General features: G+C 48.9%; 1 protein-coding gene across 7 annotated transcripts in view; it reads left to right on the forward strand.

Moving 5' to 3' along the window:
* STS (steroid sulfatase) overlaps positions 1-20319 on the forward strand; it is a 279363-nt gene that overhangs the window by 854 nt on the left and 258190 nt on the right. The window contains exons 1-2 of one of the 7 annotated variants that reach the window (XM_072743586.1): positions 15593-15670; positions 18840-18937. The exons of 3 other annotated variants lie outside the window; for them this stretch is intronic. The gene's annotated coding sequence lies outside the window, so the exon portion shown is untranslated. Of the gene's footprint in view, positions 1-15584; positions 15671-18839; positions 18938-20319 lie in introns of those variants that run through there. 3 more of the 7 variants (XM_072743582.1, XM_072743584.1, XM_072743585.1) reach the window with 3 other exon arrangements.

A 20319-nucleotide genomic window follows, 5' to 3' on the forward strand; every position in this document is an offset into this window, starting at 1 on the left:
ATCTGCCTCGCTGCCGCCCTGCTTCCTTTCTTTTTCAGCTCTTTTCTGCATGCACTCTGAATGTTTTTTTTTTTTTTTTTGGCTGCTCTCAAAAACTTTTATTTAAGATTTTATGTATTGGAGACAGAGCATGAGTGCAGCCGAGGAACAGAGGGACCCTCCTGCAGGGCTGCATCCCAGCACCCTGACATCCTGAGCTCAGCAGAAGGCAGATGCTTCACCCACTGAGGCACCCAGCTGTGCCCAGAAACACCTTTTTTTTGGTCTCAGTTTCTGTGTAGTGTGCGTCGGTGTTGCATATGCATGTTTAAGCGTAAAGATACAGCGACTTTAAAGAAGGTGATGTGAGAAAACTCCAGAAGCTTATTTCAGACCGTGAGGCTGTATTTCTGGCAAAATGCAAAAAGCACAGTGGGCGCAGCTTGGATGCTGCAAGGGCAGCAAAATAATAGGCCACCAACCTCTGTGCCTCGGTTTCCTTTTGTGTCAAATGTGAAGGAGACAGCGCAGGTCAAGCTCTTAGTCCTGGCACATAGTACGGGTTCAGGTAACTGATGTCTTTGGAGCTCTTCTTTGACAAAATGCAATGATGATTTCTGTTTGAGGACCTCAGGGAAGGCAGTGTATCAGCCGATTAGTGAGGGGACTGTGACCCCAGGGTGCTCGGCTGCTGTGACACAGTTGCACAGACTGCGTGGCTTGCATCACAGATATGCCGGGTTTACAGTTCTGGAAGCCAGAAATTGGAGAACCACGAGCCGTCAGGGTTAACGCTTCCCGAGGGCTGGGATGACGGGATTGTTCCAGGCCTGTCTCCTTGCTTGTACGCGGCCTTCTTACCTTAGCTCTTTATATTACCTTCTCTCTACGAGTCTATTTCTTTTAAGATTTTATTTATGCATGAGAGACACACAGAGAGAGGCAGAGGACAAGCAGGCTCCATGCAGGGAGCCCAATGTGGCACTCGATCCTGGGACCCCGGGGTCACGCCCTGAGCTGAAGGCAGATGCTCAACCGCTGAGCCACCCGGGCGCCCCTCTGTGGGTCTATTTCTGCATCCAAGTTTTCTTCTCTTTGTAGGACTCCAGTAAATCACCAGCTGTAATGACCACATTTTAATCTGATTCCCTGTGTGAAGATTCGATCTTTAAATCAAGTCACCTGAGCTACCTAGGAGTTAGCAGAGAGCACTATATATTGGGAGAGGGACACAATTGGGCGCATAGCAGATTTGTTCTAAGATGATTGGTGGGGTCCTTACAGATGCCAGTGCGCACCTGCTGCAGCCTATAGAATTCTCCTCCTCGGTTTCTCTACAGTGTCTGGAAACAGATGGGGATGTTTTTCCCCTTGCATTGTAACAACACTGCACTTGTCTTGATTCCTTAGATAAAAGGGCAGAAAGCCCCCAGGGCCAGGAGTAAGCATTCAGAACTGCGGGGGATAACCTAGATGTTATGGTTGATCTCCTTGTCCCCGGCTGTTGGCTCCTTAGAAAGAGTTTCAGGAGTTGTCTGGATTTCTGCAGATTCAATGGAAAAATAAGCCAACACATAAATGCAGGTGAGGAAGGTGTCACACAACCTAGGACGGAGACTTGTGGAGTGTGTCCCTTGCCCTGTTCCAGCCCCTGTGGCTCTGGGCATGGCTCTTGGCAGACAGTCCAGTTTGTTCACCTATAGGGAGCGAGGTGCCAGCTGGGAGTTTCCCCTTCACCTCCTCTGACCTGACAGTGCGATTGCAAAAGAGATTCATTGGGGACTCTTGTGGACTTCTCTCTACAGACCTGAAAACATGGTCTCAGTAATTTTTTTAAAAAGTTTTATTTATTTACTCATGAGAGACAGAGAGAGAGGGGCAGAGACACAGGCAGAGGGAGAAGCAGGCCTCCTGCGGGGAGCCCGATGCGGGACTCGATCCCAGGACCCTGGGGTCACGCGCCGAGTCGAAGGCAGATGCTCGACCACTGAGCCACCCAGGCATCCCATCATTTTTTAAGTCTTGTTTTTCACACTCTTCAGAAACAGGCTTGCCAATGATGGGAGACACCACTTTGTGTTAAAAAAGCAAAATCCAGGGATCCCTGGGTGGTACAGCGGTTTAGCGCCTGCCTTTGGCCCAGGGTGCGATCCTGGAGACCCGGGATCGAATCCCGCATCAGGCTCCCGGTGCATGGAGCCTGCTTCTCCCTCTGCCTACGTCTCTGCCTCTCTCTCTCTCTCTCTCTCTCTCTCTCTGTGTGTGTGTGACTATCATAAATTAAAAAAAATTAAAAAAATAAAAAAGCAAAACCCAAATAAACGGTAAGAACCGTCATGCTTTTTTTTTTTTTTTTGCAATAAGCTAGATTGGGAAAATACTGGAAATGTATTCACAGTTGAAGTGGTTTCCATGCAAGTAACGAGATGCGCTTTAACTTTTGTTAATTCTCCTAACAGTGAAAGAAACAGTCAAAGCTTCTGTGGGGAGGGAGGATGGATTTCCTTACACAAAGTACAATTTATTTTTGCGCAATTGTGTTTTCCCCGTGGGATGATGGCTTACTTTTCCTGACAACTTAAAAACGCAGCAGACGATCCAGGAAACTCTGATACAGTGGTATCAAAAACACGCTCACAACTGATTGTACAGATTTAAAAACAGGATCCTTTCCCACTCAATGAATAAACTCAAACGTGCCATTCATTGTAAAATAAAAATAGATGCCTTAGCTTCCTTCGGCTTCTTTATCTTGTTCTGTTGGTTTTTGTGCCCATGTGTTTGCTTTATGGGTTGTATTTGGAAAGCTGCTTGTAGCCCCAGCTATGAGCTGTAAGCTTGGGGAGCAGACTCAGCTCTGCGGTCCCCCTGAGCAGCCCCAGCTGCAACCCGGGCCCAGAGGGCTGGAGGCTGATGGAAGGCGCCCTTCTGCAGGGGGCCCGTGTGGAGCCCTGCACCAGCTACTTGCCAGGGCTGGGTCTCAGAGGGATGTGTGCGGGCCAGCCCTAAGGGACGCTCGAGGACGCCGCTGGCAGGACCAGTCAGGCTTTGCGGAGAGTTCGGAGAGCCCATGGTGCTCTCCCTGACGGCAAGGGTTCCTTGCGTTGCTCAACCTTCCTTTGGCTGGAGCACTTGCAGGGGAGTGGCTTCAGGCTTAATGGTGCAGGGGTGGAGGGCATGCATCGAAGTATGCATACTTTTGCATATATATGTGTATGCAACGTATACGTTCATGCTTTGTTTTGTAATAAACGTACTTTATTCCTCATGGATGTGCACATACCCATAAAGAATCTCTACTTATATATATATTTTTTTCTATTTGATACGGCTAAGCTATGACTAGCACACGATAATAAAACCTTAAGCACCCACGATCTCTTACGTGAGCCTTAAGGATCGCGGACTGGCAATTTCAGAGACTTTTAAGTTCATTTCAGACGTTGCAGATGAGAGATGCGGAGTACGTCAATGTGCCAGGGTGCTATAACAAAATATCACTGCCTGGGGGGCCTGACCAGCAGGCAGTTATCTGTCACCGTTCAGAGGTGGCCGTTTGTCTCTGTGTCCTCATGGGTGGGGCTGGGGGCTCTGATCCCTATTATTTTAAAGTCCATAATCCCATCATGAGGGGTCCATCATGACGTCATCTGAATCTAGTTAATTTTTTTATTAATATATCCTATCCCTCCACGCATACGTTAGTACGTAGGTATGTTATCGTGCTTGTCACGTGAGTTGTCTATTACACATAGGACCGTGAGTGAAGAGCAAGATAAAGAGCTCGTACACTACCTTGAGGAGGTGACTTTCGGAATGCACGTAGAGATGGTGGTTCATTGCCAGCCCTGTGACTAGAGGATTGGAACTTCTAGTCCCACCCCTGATCTGGGGGGAAGTTTGGAAGTTTCCATGACTAGTCCCCAGGGCTCAGTGATTTAGTCAATCATGCCTGTGTGATGAAGCCTCCTTAAAAAAGCCCGAAAGGACGGGGCTCAGAGCGCTTGTAGGCTGGTGAACTCTTGGACGTGCCTAGAGAATGTTGCCTGGAACCTGCACACCTTTTCCCTACAACTTACCCTCTGCATCTGTTTCGTGTGAGGTCGCTCTGCATCCTTTGTCATAAGCCTTTTATAATAAACCGGTGAGCAGTCAGTAAACTGCTTCTCTGAGCTCTGGGAGCCACTAGCAGATTAATGGAACCCAAGAGAAGGGGTCCCGGGAACATCTGATCTATAGCAGCTTGGCCAGAAGCAGAGGCGACAAGCCCGGCTTGCCGTTGGCATCTCACAGTGGGAGGAGCAGTCTCGTAGGCTGAGGCCTTCACCGGTGGGATCCGGTGCTGTCTCCAGGTAGATGTATCAGAATTGAGTTTAATTGTAGGTCACCCAGCTGCTTTTGGAGCGTCGCTTCGTGCTGTTGCAAAATCCACAAATGGGAATTGGTGTCAGAATCATGATCCCAAATGTCTTACCTCCACATACCATCCCACTGGGGATCAGGGCTTCAACCTATGAATTTGCAGGCTGGGGGGGCCAACATTAAGTCCATTATGGAGTGTTATTTGTCCATTGCCTGTTGGTTATTTTCAGGTTTGATAACACACGCCCTTAGTTACTTCTCTTCTACGTAGAGTGACTGGGTGGACACAGTGTGCCTGGGACTTTACCGGTGTCACCCTGAAATCCTGGCATCCTCAGAAACCCCTCAGACACAGAGTCATGGCCAGCCTTCCCTTGGCTCCGCCCCAACATAAGGTACAGGTAGGTTATGACTGAACCAATAGTCTCAGCAAGGTAGCAAAGTAGCGATAGGATCCATATGTCTGGGCCTTTAAAGCAAGGGGAGGGTGTGGTTGGGAACAGGTGACTGAAATGCATGTGGCTCTAAATGATCATCCAGACGTGCCACTGAGGACTGGAAGGGCAGGTTGTTTTCTAGACCTCCATACCTCACTGTCCACGTGGGTCGGTGTTCCCTCCACATGGGCAGGAGCACGATGCCTCACAGTGCAACAGTGTGCTATTCAAGGAGTCCTTACAGGTGACTCTACGGGCTTTGGCATGTGGGTAGAGATGCAAAACATACGTGCAGAAGCCACCCATCTGCATACCCCTAGTCCAGGGTTTTCTTTCTGCGCTGTTCATATTTTGGGCAAGAAAATTGATGTGGGCTGAGTTTTGTTTCCTAAAATTCATATATGGAAGCCCCAACTCTCAGAACTTGACAGTGTGTTGGGGAGGCCTGAGTGGGTCAGCAGTTGAACGTCTCAGGCGGTGACCCCGGGATCCTGGGATCGAGTCCTACATCGGGCTCCCTGCAGGGAGCCTGCTTCTCCCTCAGCTTGGGTCTCTGCCTCTCTCTCTCTTTCTCTCTCTCTGTGTCTCTTATGAATACATAAATGAAAAAAAAATAAATAAATTTAAAAAAAGAACCTGAGAGTATGGATGAATTTGGAGATGGAATCTTTAAACAGGTAACAAAGCTAAAAGTGACATCATTAGGAATGGGCCCTGATACAACGGGATGAGTGTCCTTATAAGAAGAGGACATTAGGACACAGACTTACACAGGGGGACAACCACGTGGAGATGCAGGGGAGACAGGGTGTCTACACATGGAGGAGGGAGGAGACCTCAGGAGAAACCAATCATACCCATGCCTGGATCTTGGACTTCCAGCCTGTGGTGTGTTGTTATGGCGGCCCTAGCAGATTACCACAGTAATTCTTTGGGGTGGGGGCCGTCTTGTCCACTGGGATGTTTAAGAGTATCTGTATTCTCTACCTGATAGATGCTGGTACCACTTTCTTGGGTGGATGGGTGGACGGATGGATGCATAGAGGGATGGATGCATGGATGCATGGTTGGATTGATCTGTCTACATATCCATCCATCCATCCATCCATCCATCCACACACACGTATATGCACACACACTGGACTCATATATTGGAATCCAGCAGCCTAATGAAGCGGGAGAGCAGGTTCAGACATTCAGAGGTTCTGGCCTGTGTGTGCAGTACCTTTTCCCAAAGCCCTTGACTCCGAGAAGTCATGACCCAGTTTGAAGAGCTCTCTGACTTGGATCCAAGAGGAAGACGACAAATACTCCCTGTGCAGCCAAAACATTTCACCAACTCATTTTTTTTAACATTTCTCAGATAAACACATGCTCACTGCTGCTCTGTGTGCACTTCCATGCTTCTAAAAACAGTTAAGTGTCCTGCTCATGACTCTTCTGCTGAGAGACCGCAGGCAAGCAAGACCCCTGTAACTTGCGGAGGCCACTCGGCTCCGTGGAGACCTAGACTCTGTCGGAGGAAGCTCTGGCTTCCATTTGAAGCAACCCGATTTTCATTGCTAACTGTGGATTCACCTTTCTTCTCGCGTGGAGCTGGCCTAAGAGTAGGGACCTGGGGGGCCTTTGCTTGGGGAGCCTTGGATTTATTCTCCATTCTCCCTTCTTTTCCCCACACGCTCAGAAAGCCCTGGAAGGGAGCCTTGACACATGTAAACGGATGACCTTGCTGCTCCAGGCATTTTCCCTGAGGATGTGGTTGATGCTTTGTGGAGAGGGTCATTATTCTTGATCTTCTTTGCTATCAGGGTACAGTCTGGACGACTTGCCTCCAGCAGAGGAGCCAAGTTCGCTCCTTACTATGGTAGACAACACCAGTCCACCACGTGGGGCATCATCATGTCACCTGTTGCCAGACATGGAGAACATTGGGCCCCACCCAGACCTATGGAATCAGCCAGGTGCCCCGGTGGCCTGGGCCACTCACCGCCACCTGGGACATGCCAGGTACTCCATCAGGGTATGGGGGCGTATGAGAACCTCTGCTGGTGATCATCTTTATGTAAAAGGGTAGGAAATAAGTTAGGCCTTAGCAGTGTTTATTATCTGCGTGGGCACTGGCGGGTGATCACCACGGTGGATGGTCGTGTGTCCTGATCAGCTTTCCCAGGATCGTGGGGGGACATAAAGACGGGGCGGCATCCATGCCCTCTACTGTTTTATTTGATTTCAGGTTAATGCAATGTATGCTTCAGGGTTCAGTGTTTTTATAGGGAATTTATTTCATTTTTAAACCAACCCTCACAAAATGGATAAAGGGCTTAAAGAAACTCCTATGAAAAAAGTATAATGCAGGTCCAAGTTAATGACAAGGAAAGATAACTAGTGGCATGAACTGCAGAGCATTCACAGACAAGGAAAAACACACATTGCATCGGTAAATGAATAGATAGTGCTCATCCACCATCACACGTATGGAGGGAGGATGAACATTCAGAAACTGGGGGGCTTGAGGTGCATGGTCTAGGGTCTCCTCTCTCTCCTTCGGATCTTTTGGTGACCAGACATCCGAGGTTCATTGTGCCCCCCCCATAGGAGCCCTGTTGACCACTGTGATACGTGGCACCAAACAAGGTCGCCTGCCCGCCACCCCCAGCCCTGCCTCCATCTCCCAACCTCCCTCTCGATTTAAATTCTTTCCCTCCTGATTTTGGGCTCAGGCTAAATTTACTCTGCCAGAGTGCCCTCCCTCGAGGGCGTGTTACGGGTGGCCGTGCCCATGGCAGACAGGCATGGGGATGTTGGCATCTTGCATCCTTCTGCCTCTTCCTTCCATCCCCAGGAGGGGTGCCCGGGCCCCGTGTGCTGCATCTCCTCCCTGCGGACAGACTCAGTGCTCAGCCTCACCTGCTAAAGCACATGCGGTTGATCCATAGGACTTCCCAGATAAAACCACTGCCTCGTTGGAAAGGCTTTGATCCCCTGCGGTAGTTTATACAAGAGGCATTGGGCCCCACTCAGTTCTTGGAAATGCTTATGCAAGACAGGTGTTGAGAGTCCACATGAAAGAATCATTTGGTGTTTGTGGTTAAAACTGGCTTTCTGTTTCGTAACAACTGTAGTAAAAGCCGCCAGCCCTCCAATGACTAGGACGTGCTCCCTACTTTATAAACCATGTCAACAACCTCGCTTGGGGAGGTAGTGTGATTATCCTTATATATAAATGAGTTAATGGAGCTTGAGAGACATTAACTGCCTTGCCTCAGGCTACACACCTGAGAAGGAGCAAGGTGGAGTCAAACCTAAATTGGTCTTGCTTCCTCAAAAAGAACCGACAAGCAGAACTGTCTATTTTTATATTTTTCTGCATACTTCTTAAGTGGCTTATATTGTGGGTAAGCAATCAAAGCCTTAACCCTAATACAAGACGAATGTGAAAATCAAATACACTTATGATTGTTAAAAAAAAAAAAAAGAGGAAAATAATGTTCTGGAGACCAACAGCAGAGAGAGAGAGAGAGAGAGAGAGAGAGAGAGAGAGAAAGAAAGAAAGAAAGAAAGAAAGAAAGAAAGAAAGAAAGAAAGAAAGAAAGAAAGAAAGAAAGAAAGAGAAAGAAAGAAAGAAAAGAAAGGAAAGAAAGAAAAGAAAGAAAAGAAAGAAAGAAAGAAAGAAAAAGAAAGAAAGAAAAAGAAAGAAGAAAGAAAGAAAGAAAGAAAGAAGAAAAAAGGATGGAAGGAAAGAAAGAAAAGAGAGAAAAGAAACATCCAAGAAAGAAAGAAAAGAGAAACATCCAAGAAAGAAAGAAAGAAAAGAAAGAAGAGAAACACCCAAGAAAGAAAGAAAAGAAGAGAAACATCCAAGAAAGAAAGAAAAAGAAGAGAAACATCCAAGAAAGAATGAAAGAAAAGAAAGAAGAGAAACATCCAAGAAAGAATGAAAGAAAAAGAACAGAAACATCCAAAAAATAAACAAGAAACATTTTTTTTTTCTCTTGTGCACTTGGGGTATAAATCCATAATGGCAATGTTGGGGACGAGGAATTTTACTCAACCCTTCATAGATTCTTTCAGTTGCTCAAAGAATTAACTCGACATGACAGACGAACAGGAGAAAAATCAGATTTTATTTCATAGGTACAGGAACCCCACACACATGAGAGATTCCAAGTCAAAAAGGTTAGAATAAGGTATTTGTGCCTCAGAAAGGTTAGAATGAGGTATCTGTGCCGTCGTGAGCTAAGGAATGGGATGAGGGCCCAGGAGGGCAGGAGGGCCGTTCACAGGGCAATAAGAATATGTTTGGTAATTAGATGTTTGCCCTGCCACACAGATGGGTCACTCAGATAATATTTATCTCTGATAATAACTGTCATTCTGATAAAGATCCCCACTTTAGATTCTTCTGGGTAGTTAAGGGGTGGACCACGGTTTCTCTTGAGCCTGCAGGATCTTGACTGTCTGCAGCTCAAAATGGTGTACGTGTCAACGTGCTTGATTTGGGGGAGGCTTGCTCTGAGCCCCTCGAGCAGCATCGGCAGTGTCTGACTGTGACTGTATTAAAGCAGCAGCTCTTAACCCTAGTGAGACGCAGGAGGACAGGCGTTGCCCTTGGCCGAGCTCCACCCCGCTCCTAGGGCAAGCACAGCAGGTGGGAGCACACAGCTGCCTGCTGGCTGCCTCCTGTCCCGACCCCTCAAGACCTGAGCCAGACCATCCTCCCTAAATCCACCAGCCACCCATTTGCTGGAAGCTCTGTTGGGCTTCTCATTTTTTATTTTTATTTCTTTTAGCACAGCATTTCCCAAGCACATCACACACACCATCTAAAAATAAAAAATTAAAAAATAAGTAGTAGTATTTGTTAACTTCCATGAGATTGGGTCCATCCCAGAACGCTTTTAGAGACGCCACACTGGCCCTTATGCTTAGAATCCAGCGAGACTCAAAAATCCCATCCAATCACAGCTGTCCTAAAGCAATCATTTGATATGAAATTTGGGATCTGAGCAGGTCATTGTGACACCCAGCACGTTGACAGAGCAGAGCACATTTACATAGCAAACTATGAAATGAGCATCTTTAGTACCTCGGATAGTGAAGATCGCGGGAATCTGAAGAGCAGTGGGATGTGTGCGTATACACATGTACATAGAGACAACATTTATGTCACGTATGTAAGTAATCTAGTGTGTGTGGAGGTGGGGGGTGTTTTGTTTGTTTGTCTGTTTAATCTCTGTGCCCATCGTGGGGCTTGAACTCATGACCCCAAGATCAAGAGTCTCACGCTCTCCTGACCGAGCCAGCCAGGCGTCCTTAGTTGTGTGTGTTTTTAAGAAACTGGAGGATATGCACGTAAAATTTAAATACGTTGATCTCACACGTACACATTTATATGTCCTATATCACGTATAAGCCATACGTACATTTGTGGTTTTCAGAGACCTGTGAATAGACGTCATCACGTATCATTTCAGCAGACTTGATTAACGTGTACGTGTGTATCACGTCTGTAAATAGATGCGTGTGAAGCCTTACAGCAAACTTAACAGTGTTCTGTGTATAACGTACACGTGGGCATGTTTTTATATAATTGTACGGATTTGAGAGTTGTGTACTAGTTTAAGTGAAGCAGGTGGACCAAACAGGTTCAGGAAAGCGCGTTTCGTTCTTTCATTGGCACATTTCAGTTGAATGTGTTTGTCAGCGGCCGCTCTATTTAACGTGGAATGAATAATATTTAAAAGGCGGGTATTTCAAGTGCGTCCCCCAGGGCCATCTCAAGTACTCTGAAGGAGCCTCAGACCCAATCCTTCCTCCTGGAGTGGCCCACCGTGCCATTTTAGGGAAGGCGATGTACCAGGACTTGCTTTTGGGTTTAATGATGACGCTTCCCGTCGCAACCAAAAGCACCTGCCTGGACACAACTGAGGCATTTGCATGTGCCTGGCCATGTTACGTAAGAATCGTTGGGACGGGGGGCTTTGCCCACGAGGGTTTCTTTGCTCCCCCAGGAGCATTCATTGTGCTCACCAGGGAGGGTCTCAAGGCAAGAGATGGTTTAGCATTTCTGGGCTTCACCAGGGTGGTGCGTGGCTTGCTGGAGAACAGCCAGGCCCATGCTCACGTACACAGAGCTACGCACACCTAGTGCCGTGTCACTGTAGATAACACAATAGGGAGACTGCCTGGTGCATTCTGGAGCTCCACGCCCTCTCTTCCCACACACGGCTGAGAGAAGAGCCCTTCCGTGAGCGCCGTGTTGCTTGTCTCAGTTGTCTGATTTGCATTGAGATGCTTGTTCCTTGATTCGAGGTCACAGGGACCAAGCCTTGGTCTTTGTGCTCAGTCTCAGAGAGTGAGTCTTTGCTTGCTAACCCCTGAATCACCGCATTGCGCACTAGTTCTGTGGGACTCGAGAATTTCCAGCAACAAACAGTGGGCTCTTCCTCTTGGAGGCCAGAGTGAGAAGGCACATCTAGCCTTGGCTCCAGGCTTCCTGTGTAATGCCCCCGATGGTCAGCCCGGAACCAGCCAGGTTCAACGCTGAGCAACGTCCTTCAGTGGCTGCGTGAATTAATACAACAAAGCCTCTTTTCATGACCCCAGAGCACAGTGCTTTACAGGGTGAGATATTTCCACTTCCACACACTAAAATCTTCCAACAAGGAGCGTCTGTGAAAATGCCAGGCCTTACGCCCTGGGCTGTAGTCCCTAATCAGTAAGCTTCTACCTGGAACATAATCCTCCCTTCCACTCAGAAAAGAGGCCTGGTGCTCAGAGAGCTCAAGTGCTCTTCTGGGGTCACACCGTTAGCCAGTGCCAGAGTCGGAACTCAATTCACATCCATCGGCCTCCAAGTATTTTTTGCATGAAAATAAATCATTCTGGGAGGGTATTGCAGTAACGTAGAACGTTACTCTCCCATCAGGAGAGGGGCAAAGAAATAAAGTGGGGAAGGGGAATCTTTGATGTCGGTAGCAGGGACCCCCATGAGATCGGAGGCCCTGCAGCAGGGGGACCAGAGGATGCCCAGCCCGGGGGAAGGTTTGCCCTCATTGGTATTCTGGGAAGGAGGAGGAGGAGGAGGAGGAGGAGGAGGATGGGGCTCCAACAGAGAAGATACCAGCACCCATGTGTCAGGAGTTATGGATGGGCGGGAGTCAGCTGGATGGCACCCAAGAACCCATGAAGATATCCTTCAGAGGGAGAGGCAGTCTCCAGCGTGCCTGAAGCCATCTCCCAATAGGACCCTCGAGAGGAGAACTTTCTGCCCTTTTGGCCCCATCTTTCCATGCTCACTGCATGCTCTGGGACTGTAGCAGCAGGTGTGGGTGGGCGGGGCCATAGATGAGAAAGCCAGGAGCTGCTCCCCGCATGCACCCACCCCACCCAGGACCTCCAAAACCATGCTTTCGCTGGGGATGTCTCACCAGAAGAGTTTCAGTGTTGCATTCTTTCATTTTTTTTAAGATTTTATTTATTTATTCATGAGAGAGAGAGAGGGGCAGAGACACAGGCAGAGGGAGAAGCAGGCTCCATGCAGGGAGCCCGATGCGGGACTCGATCCGGGGTCTCCAGGATCACGCCCTGGGCTGAAGGTGGGTGCTCAACCACTGGGCCACCCAGGCGTCCCGCGTTCTGAGCTCTAAAGCATCAGCGGCTGGAAGCCTCCCGGGGCGTGCTAGAGCGCTGACCACTAGCTTGTAAAACATCTCTGCAACAGGTAAGTTTTATAGACACCCCGGGAGACCAGACATCCGTGGGGTAGTAATAGCCGGGTCCGGCTCGTTCATGATAAAATATTTCTTCAGGTCTTGGTACGCTGGCATCTCGGGTTCCTGGGAAGAGTGGGAGCTGTGTTAGCACCCACTACACCGTGGATTAATTATTCCAGTGCGGACCAGAGCCCGAGGCACGGGAAATAATTACAGCTGAGCAAGGCTTTATTTATAGAGGTGGAATAATGGAATCAAACCCCAGCGTGTGGTTTTGCAATTCTTCTTTTCTTCTTCCAAATAAAACAGAGGGACCAAAAAAGAGACTACTTCTCCTGGGAAGTTTTGTCTTTCTCGCCTGGGGTTTGAGTCCCTGTCTGTCCCCCCAGGACCTGGGAGCAAAGGACTTGCCTGCCCGCTTGGTCAGCGTCGCCCGCCCGCCTGCCCCCCACGGGGTGTCCTTGCTCACCGCCCGGCCTCGGTGTCGCCCAGGAGTGTGGCTTCCTCGGGGCCCGCGGGCCGTGGGTCACCGATCAGGCAGCCGGCCTTGCGGGGCCTGCACCCCCAGCCCCGGGGCACCCGGCCCGCCCCCGCCGATGCCGCCCGGGCCGCTGCCCTCTGATGCACGGCAAAAGCATGTGGCCATGAGGGCAGCCCCGGCGGGGCCGGCGGGCGGTGCAGTAGCTTCTTCCTGAGAGACGGCCAATCGGTGGCCAATTAGCCGGCGATGACTCGGGCCGGGCCGGCCGCCTATGGTCGCCGGGCCTGGGCGCCAGCCCCCGGGGCCTTGAAAAGCTGCGCGGCCCCGGGCCGAGGCGCACAGGGCCTCTGTCTCCCGGTGGCCTTGGCGGCCTCAGTCTCCTCGCCAGCGACCTGCCCGCGGGCCGCGCCACAGCTGGTGAGTCCCATCAATTCTCTCTCGCTGCTTCTCTGCCGCTCACACATTGCGACAGACGACGTTGAGCCAAGGGCTACCGCTCCTTTGGTGTCGCTGCTTCAAATGAAATCTAAGAGTCGCTCTGTCGGCCCCTTTCTGGAATGCTCCAACCGCATGCAGGGTGAGCGTCAATTAAACACGTCGCAGAGCTAAGCCTGAGCCCCGGGAGATGGCCTTGTCCGTGATCTTCCGCGCGAATCGTGAAACTTTGTCCCTTCCTGCCTGTTGTGTTAGGGTTTTAAAACCTGTAGAACCGCCTACAAGAATTCACCTGTTTTCATTTGTCCCTTTGCCCTGAGACAGGGAGGTCTTCGGGGAGAAAGCAAGCGATTGCCAAACACTTTTCCTTCCTTCCTTTCTGGATTAAAGTGGTGGTTTGAAAACACAGGCTTGATACAGAGAATAATGGAAAGGCCAGAGGCGAGAGACCCAAGAGGAAATGAGCAAACGGAGAGGTGCGTCGTGTGCTGTAGGTTCCTCCAAAGAGAAATCGAATTAACTTTGTCTATCAAAATTTGAGCATCAGCGCTTCCGATCCGGATAGGATGAGCGGGAGGGAGATGTACCTGCCGTCGGGCATCTGCCCTGAAACGTTGGGGTTATCCTAAGCTTACGACACGCTGCTTTTCTAAAGAGGAAACTTGAGACAGAATTATAGCAGCTCTGCTCTTTTTTTTTTTTTTTTTTTGGTAAGCTTTTTCAAAATGTTTTCTGAAATATTTATTTTTCATTTTAAGCGTCCGGATACACAGTCTGTCATGACTGAATAGGTGTTCTCGAAAACAAAAGCAGAATGCAAGTGATCCTGGTTAGTAGATACGTGGCTCGACAGGCTTGTTTTTTGTTTTTTGTTTTTTTAACAGATTTGTTGTCGGGTGCGGGGTTCCTTAGTCCGGTGTTGGAGGCCGTGTTTGGCTGCGTAGACCATCTTCACGGAGGGGCAGGGTTAAGGAAGCAGTGATAAGTGGCTCAGAAATCGACCGCTCTTTATTCTGAAAATTCATATCAGATATAGGAGATAAGCATGCGGGACAGCTTGACCTTTGTAACGCATGCCACCCGCAATCCGGGAATGTGAGCCAGCCACACAGACGGTGTTGCCCTCTGCTCCAGATAAACCTTCCGTGCTGTCCTCCTGCAAGGGAACGATCCTAGTTAATCATGACCTCGAGTGCTTGCTTAGTTCTTATCTGGAATCAGCATTTTTCTATGGAGATTTATTTACTTATTTGAGAGTGAGAGAGAGACACATGGCGGGAGGGATGGAGGGAGAGGGAGAGAGACTCCCCAGCAGGCTCCCCACCGGACACGGAGCCTGACAAAGGGTTTGACCTCATGACCCTGAGATCGTGACCTGAGCCGAAACCAAGAGTCAGACGCTCAACCAACCGTGCCACCTAGGTGCCCTGCAATATTTGTCGTGTGTGCATTGACTCCATCCTCTGAGCTAGCCCTTGAGGATTGACTTGGAGGGTGATAAAAACAATTGTCTTTGGAGGTGATGTCACTAAAAATGGTGAAACTCTTCTTGAGACATTATTCCATTCCGTGGTCATTTACGATAGGCAGCGCGTGCCTCGACAAACGCGTGATAGTACCTGACAGATTTTCCCCAGGAATTGGTGTCTACAGTGACATTAATATTTACCAACTGAGAAATTGCCCCATTTTCATTTATAATGAGATTATAACATAACAACTGGTGATATCAGGATCCAGAAATGTAAAAGCTTTCAGTGCATGGAAGAAAGGAAAAAAAAAAAAAACAAAACAGATACAAGGACTCCTTCTAATTTGCATTTAAAACTGAGCAATAAATGTCAGACGTCCCTTAAAAGGCTGATGTGAAGTAAGCATTAAAAGTTTGTGGGTAAAAACCTCAAGACCTGTCCTCCAGACCACTCTCCATCTCTGCTGTTTTGTTTGTGTCTTGTCCTCTCATTAACATTCCTACCTTGTTTGGAAATTAACCCTGTAAAACTTGGTGGCTGAGTCAACAAGCCCTTACCTGGCACCCTTGGGATTTAGGTAATGAAAGATTTTGCAATGATGACACAGAAGTCCAGTCTTCCCTCTGGAGTTGTCCAAGACGGAAAACAAACACTCAGTGTAAATACTGCAGGTGCCAATGTCAATAATAATTAGGTGCTTATTACGAGGAGGAAGTGCAGGGCAGAGAGTCACACCGGGCTAATTCACTATAGCGCCCTTGACTTTCCACTCGGATAGAAAGCACGGAGGTAAGACGGAGGGGGCCCCGGGTCCGCTGTTCCTCTTGGTCGTTCCAGGGGTGGGGGGAAGTCGTGTGCAGAGATAGACGCAGGACTGGGACGTCCTCCTTCACAAGTGACTTGTCTGCCCTGGGGTTTCTCAGCTGTGGCAGTCAATAGACCGAGCTGTGCTTGCAGGATGTTTAGACTCTAGGCACTAGATGCCATAGGACGCCGCCACCCCCACCCCCCTCCGCAATTGTCCACAGACATTCCAAGTGTTTCCTGGGGAGGAAGAGCCACCGTCGCTTGCTTAGAGGCCTGGAGACCAGCCTTGCAACAATTCTCAGCTGTTCCCCAGGGTTCCAGGAAGCTCTTGGGTTGTGCTGGAGGTTGTCCCGGCTGGTCTGACCTGGGTTGCCATTGGGCATGGGTGTCCTGTGTCTCTGATTGCCTCCTCTGTTGCAAGGGACGTGTGGGCTTATACAAGGTGGAGTGACTTGGCCAGCATCCTTTTCAGTATAGGCGGGCTTTCCAGTGTCTCGTGTGTTGACTTCTTTTTTGTTGTTTTTAAGATTTTATTTCTTTGTTAGAAAGAGAGCATGAGCAAGAGCAGAGGGAGAGAGAGAAGCAAGGGAGCCTGACTTGGGGCTCAATCCCAGGACCTCAAGGTCGTGACCTGAGCTGAAGGCAGATGCTTAACTCACTGAGCCACCCAGGCACCCCTTGAATCCTTTCCAAGAGCTCCCTTCTGAGTTACACACCTACGCCCCTTTGTCCATAACCAATAAGAACAAAGGAAAGAGGAGGATTGGAAACTAAGGTTTTGGGGTAGCTTATTTTTGTCAGTTCTGCAGCAACAAACAGGAAACTGATGTAAAATTGAACAGTCTGTATTCATCCCATGGAATGCAAATACTCATCCTGTTTTGCTGCAGAGGTATTTATATGTGTGACTGCAGGCGAGTGTCCAGGACGTCGTTTAGGGTGTGTTACGTGGCACATGCCCGCTCTGCCATTGTGTCTTTGCATATATGTGTGTCTGCGTGTTGCGTGCTGCTCGTCACAGCGCAGTATGTATGGATATCAAATCATTACGTGGCGTGCCTTGAAGTCCAGTTCTCCGTCATCTGTCAATTATATCGCAGTAAAACGGAGTATAAATTTGTCATTCAGTAAAACCAGAGAACAGATGAACGTATTTGGCAAAGTTTTACTGAGATGTAACTGACATACAGTGTCAGGTGGGTTTAGAGTACAGGATGGATGATTAGATACACATGGTGATGACTCAATCCATATTGCAAAGTAAGTTCCGATAACATCCACCACCTCATGTGGGTACAGATTTTTGTTTCTTGGAATTGTTAGGAGGTGTAAATCAATGAGCGCGGTTCTATACAAAACAGGGCCCATTAGGAGCATCAGAAAGCATCCTGGGGGTAGCTCAACGTTGCAGCTGTCTTTGCATACTTTTAATATATATATATTTTTTAATTACCTTCCAAAATCTAAAAAAAGAAAGAAAGAAAACAGTGAATTGTGAAAAACACGTGGCTCCAAGAGTCTGTGTTTTGAGCCTGGGGAGCTAGAGTTCTAAATTTAAGCATGGAAAGGTTCATTTTGAGCCTGTGTGTGACTTTGAACCATCATGTGATAGTTGCACCATGTGCGTTTGTTTGTTTTGTTTTCCCATTTATGGTATCAAACTATGTCGCAATCCCCTCAGGGGTACCCTCCACCACTTCAAACCTCAGGACTTTTGTAAGCTCTGCAAGCTTTGCAATAAGATGAGAATAGTCAGAAGCTTAATTTCAGCCAGAAAAGCGGGGCTGAACCTGTGTGTCTTCTGGTCGCCATGCCCATTGATAAGCAGCTTCTGACCGCTGCTCCCCAGCTACTCCCCAGCTACTCCCCAGCCTGTGTACCTGGGAGGCAAGGACCACTTACTCAAATCTACGGGGGGTCACGATGGCCCAATCTGGGATTCCATGGCCCGGATACTGAACTGAACAGCATGTCTTGACTTTTGAAAGGCCAGATGTTGGGTTCCATTAAGCGCAAATACAAAGTCGATGTTGGGTTAGCGAAGAAGTTAGTCACTCTTCGGCGAGCACACGTTCTATAGGTCAGGGATTCTCAGCCTGAGCAGATCCATATTCAGGGTTGGATTATTCTTTGTTTTGGGTGGGTTTTGCACATTGTGGGATATTTAGCTGAATCCTTGGATACTATCCAATAGACACCAATAGCACCCTCCCAATTGTGACAAGCAAAATCACTCCAGACACTACCAAATATTTAAGGGGGGGGGTAGAGTCACCCTGGTTCACAACCACTGGTATGGAAAAACACTGAAAAATTAGTAGCAGAGTTTTGACCTAAAGCAGGCTTCTCTGCCTGAACATGACTTCTTGTTCAGGCCAGATCATTCTCTGGCATCACGGACCGTCTTGTGCATCATTGGGTATTTAGTAGCATCCCTGGCCCCTCCCCAGTGGAGGCCAGGAGCACTGTCCACAAGCTGTGACAGCCACAAATGTCTGCAGATATTGTCCAATGTCCCCCGGAAGGCAGAGTCACCCCCCAGTTGACAATTACTGGTTTGCCTGACGCGATACTGTGTGATGAGCCCTATTTTAAAGACGGGAAAAACAAACCTGTGTTCTATAGATGTGTCAGGGTCAGGAGCTTTTGTGCCCCAGCACATACCGCATGTGTGACTCATCCAGGGGGTGTCAGAAGCCATCTGCTTCATGGGCATTCTGGGCTCTATCAAAGAATTCCCATATCACGAGGGCCGACTCACCATAGTCGGCATCATGAAGTGGATTCCTAGAGCTTCTGGTTGCAAAGTAGTCCCAAGTGACAAGCTCATTCATCAAGGAGGTTATAGTGGCAGGTGTCTAGAGCTGGGTGCATGACTCAGGGGGTTTGGGGTTATGGTGACAAACTCAATGCGGCCTTACTCATAAATAAACTTCAGTGTTGTTTTCTCTTTTTAATGCTTTTATTAATTGGGGTGAAATTCACATAGCACACAAATAACCATTGGAAAGAGTATAGGTCAGAGGCATTTAGTGCCTTCTAGCCAGTGCCTCTCTAGTTCCAGAACTCTGTAAATCATTCCCCCAAAGCCTCCATTCCACCTGGCCTCAGCCCTCAGTAACCACAGATGTTGTTATATTTGCTCATTCAGGACATTTCCTGTAAATGGAGTCCTACGCCGTGTGGCCTTTTGTGATTGCCGCCTTCTACTCCGTCTCATATTTTGAAGATTCATCCATGTGGTAACAGGTGTCACAACTTTGTTCTGCGTTATGCCAGTTGATATCCTATTTTATGGATAGAAGGGGATTTTCTAGTTGCACATGTGCCAAGGTCACAGAATCATGGGAAAAGCTGTAGGATCGAGGACTGGTCTTTGTGAAGCTGATGGACATGATCCGTAGCTGCTGTTTCTGGCTGCTGATGGGGGCAGAGCACTGCATCTGAAAATAGTGGGGTTTGCATCCTGGGGAAAAGCCTGTAGTGTTGTCACTATTTTGCTGGAAGTCGATACCGTGGTAGTTGCTATCCGTTGCAAATTAGCACAAATGTAAGCGCTCCGAATACCACCCACTGATTACCTTGCAGGATCTGGAGGTCAGGTGTGTGGACATGGCTTAACTAGGCCCTCTGCTCAAGATCTTACACGTCTGCATCAAAATGTTGGCCCGGGTTGTTTGGTCATGTGGACCTTGGGATCCTCTTCCAACCTCATGCACTCATGGTGTGTGCAAGTCTAGTTCCTTGTGATTGGAACACGGAGGTTTTAGTTCCCTGAGATTGACCCACCCTGTAGACATTTCACATCGTAACTGTGTCATCAACGCCTGCGGGACAGCATCTCTTCTGTTTGGAATCTGCGTTTGGCGATGCACCTGATTAGGCCAGGCCCACCCACGATTTGGTTAGCAAGGTCAGCTGATCAGAGATCTCAAGCACACATGCAACGTCCCTTCGCGTCTCCCATATCCTGTTGCTGAGAAGCACATCACAGGTCCCCTCGCTCTCAAGACGAGAGGATCACACAAAGGTGTGGGTACCAGGGGCTGAAAGCCGAGAGGCTATGCTGAGAAACGTGTGCTGCACAGGTGCCTTCTCGTGGGTGGAGCTGGGAGCCTAAATAGGATGTAGAAAACGTGTGCCAGGAACCGAATGACCTGGTCACCAACACACATTTGGAGAAAGTGACGTTTGTGCCAAGGTTGTCGGCACTGGTGCTCACTACCTCCTGTTACCATCATTTATTTTCATTTGCTAATAACGAGCGAATGGGGGACCCACCACAGAGGGAATATCTCACAGTGTGAGGCCAGCATCTGCTCGGAGTCCTCACAGCCTGTCCTCGTCTTGCCCGGGTACACGTCTGGGGGGCTGGCGACCCCTCTGAAAACGGGCAGCGATCAAGAAGTGCGCCTCCCGACAGGCAGGCTTGATGAGGTCGCCCGGGACTGCCTCTCCCTTTGTGCACCCATGGGGGTGCGCCCCCCACCGTGCTGGTGTTGGGTTCGCCCTGGAGCCTATGCGCTGTCCTACTAGGCCATGTAGCGGCATGGGCTCTCTCACTGATTCGGTGCCCACCCTGAACGTGTTCCAGAACACAGGCTCATGTCCCTGCACCCCAGACAGAGCGG

The sequence above is a fragment of the Vulpes vulpes genome, chromosome X (assembly GCF_048418805.1).
Source record: "Vulpes vulpes isolate BD-2025 chromosome X, VulVul3, whole genome shotgun sequence".
In the NCBI taxonomy this organism is placed as follows: domain Eukaryota; kingdom Metazoa; phylum Chordata; class Mammalia; order Carnivora; family Canidae; genus Vulpes; species Vulpes vulpes.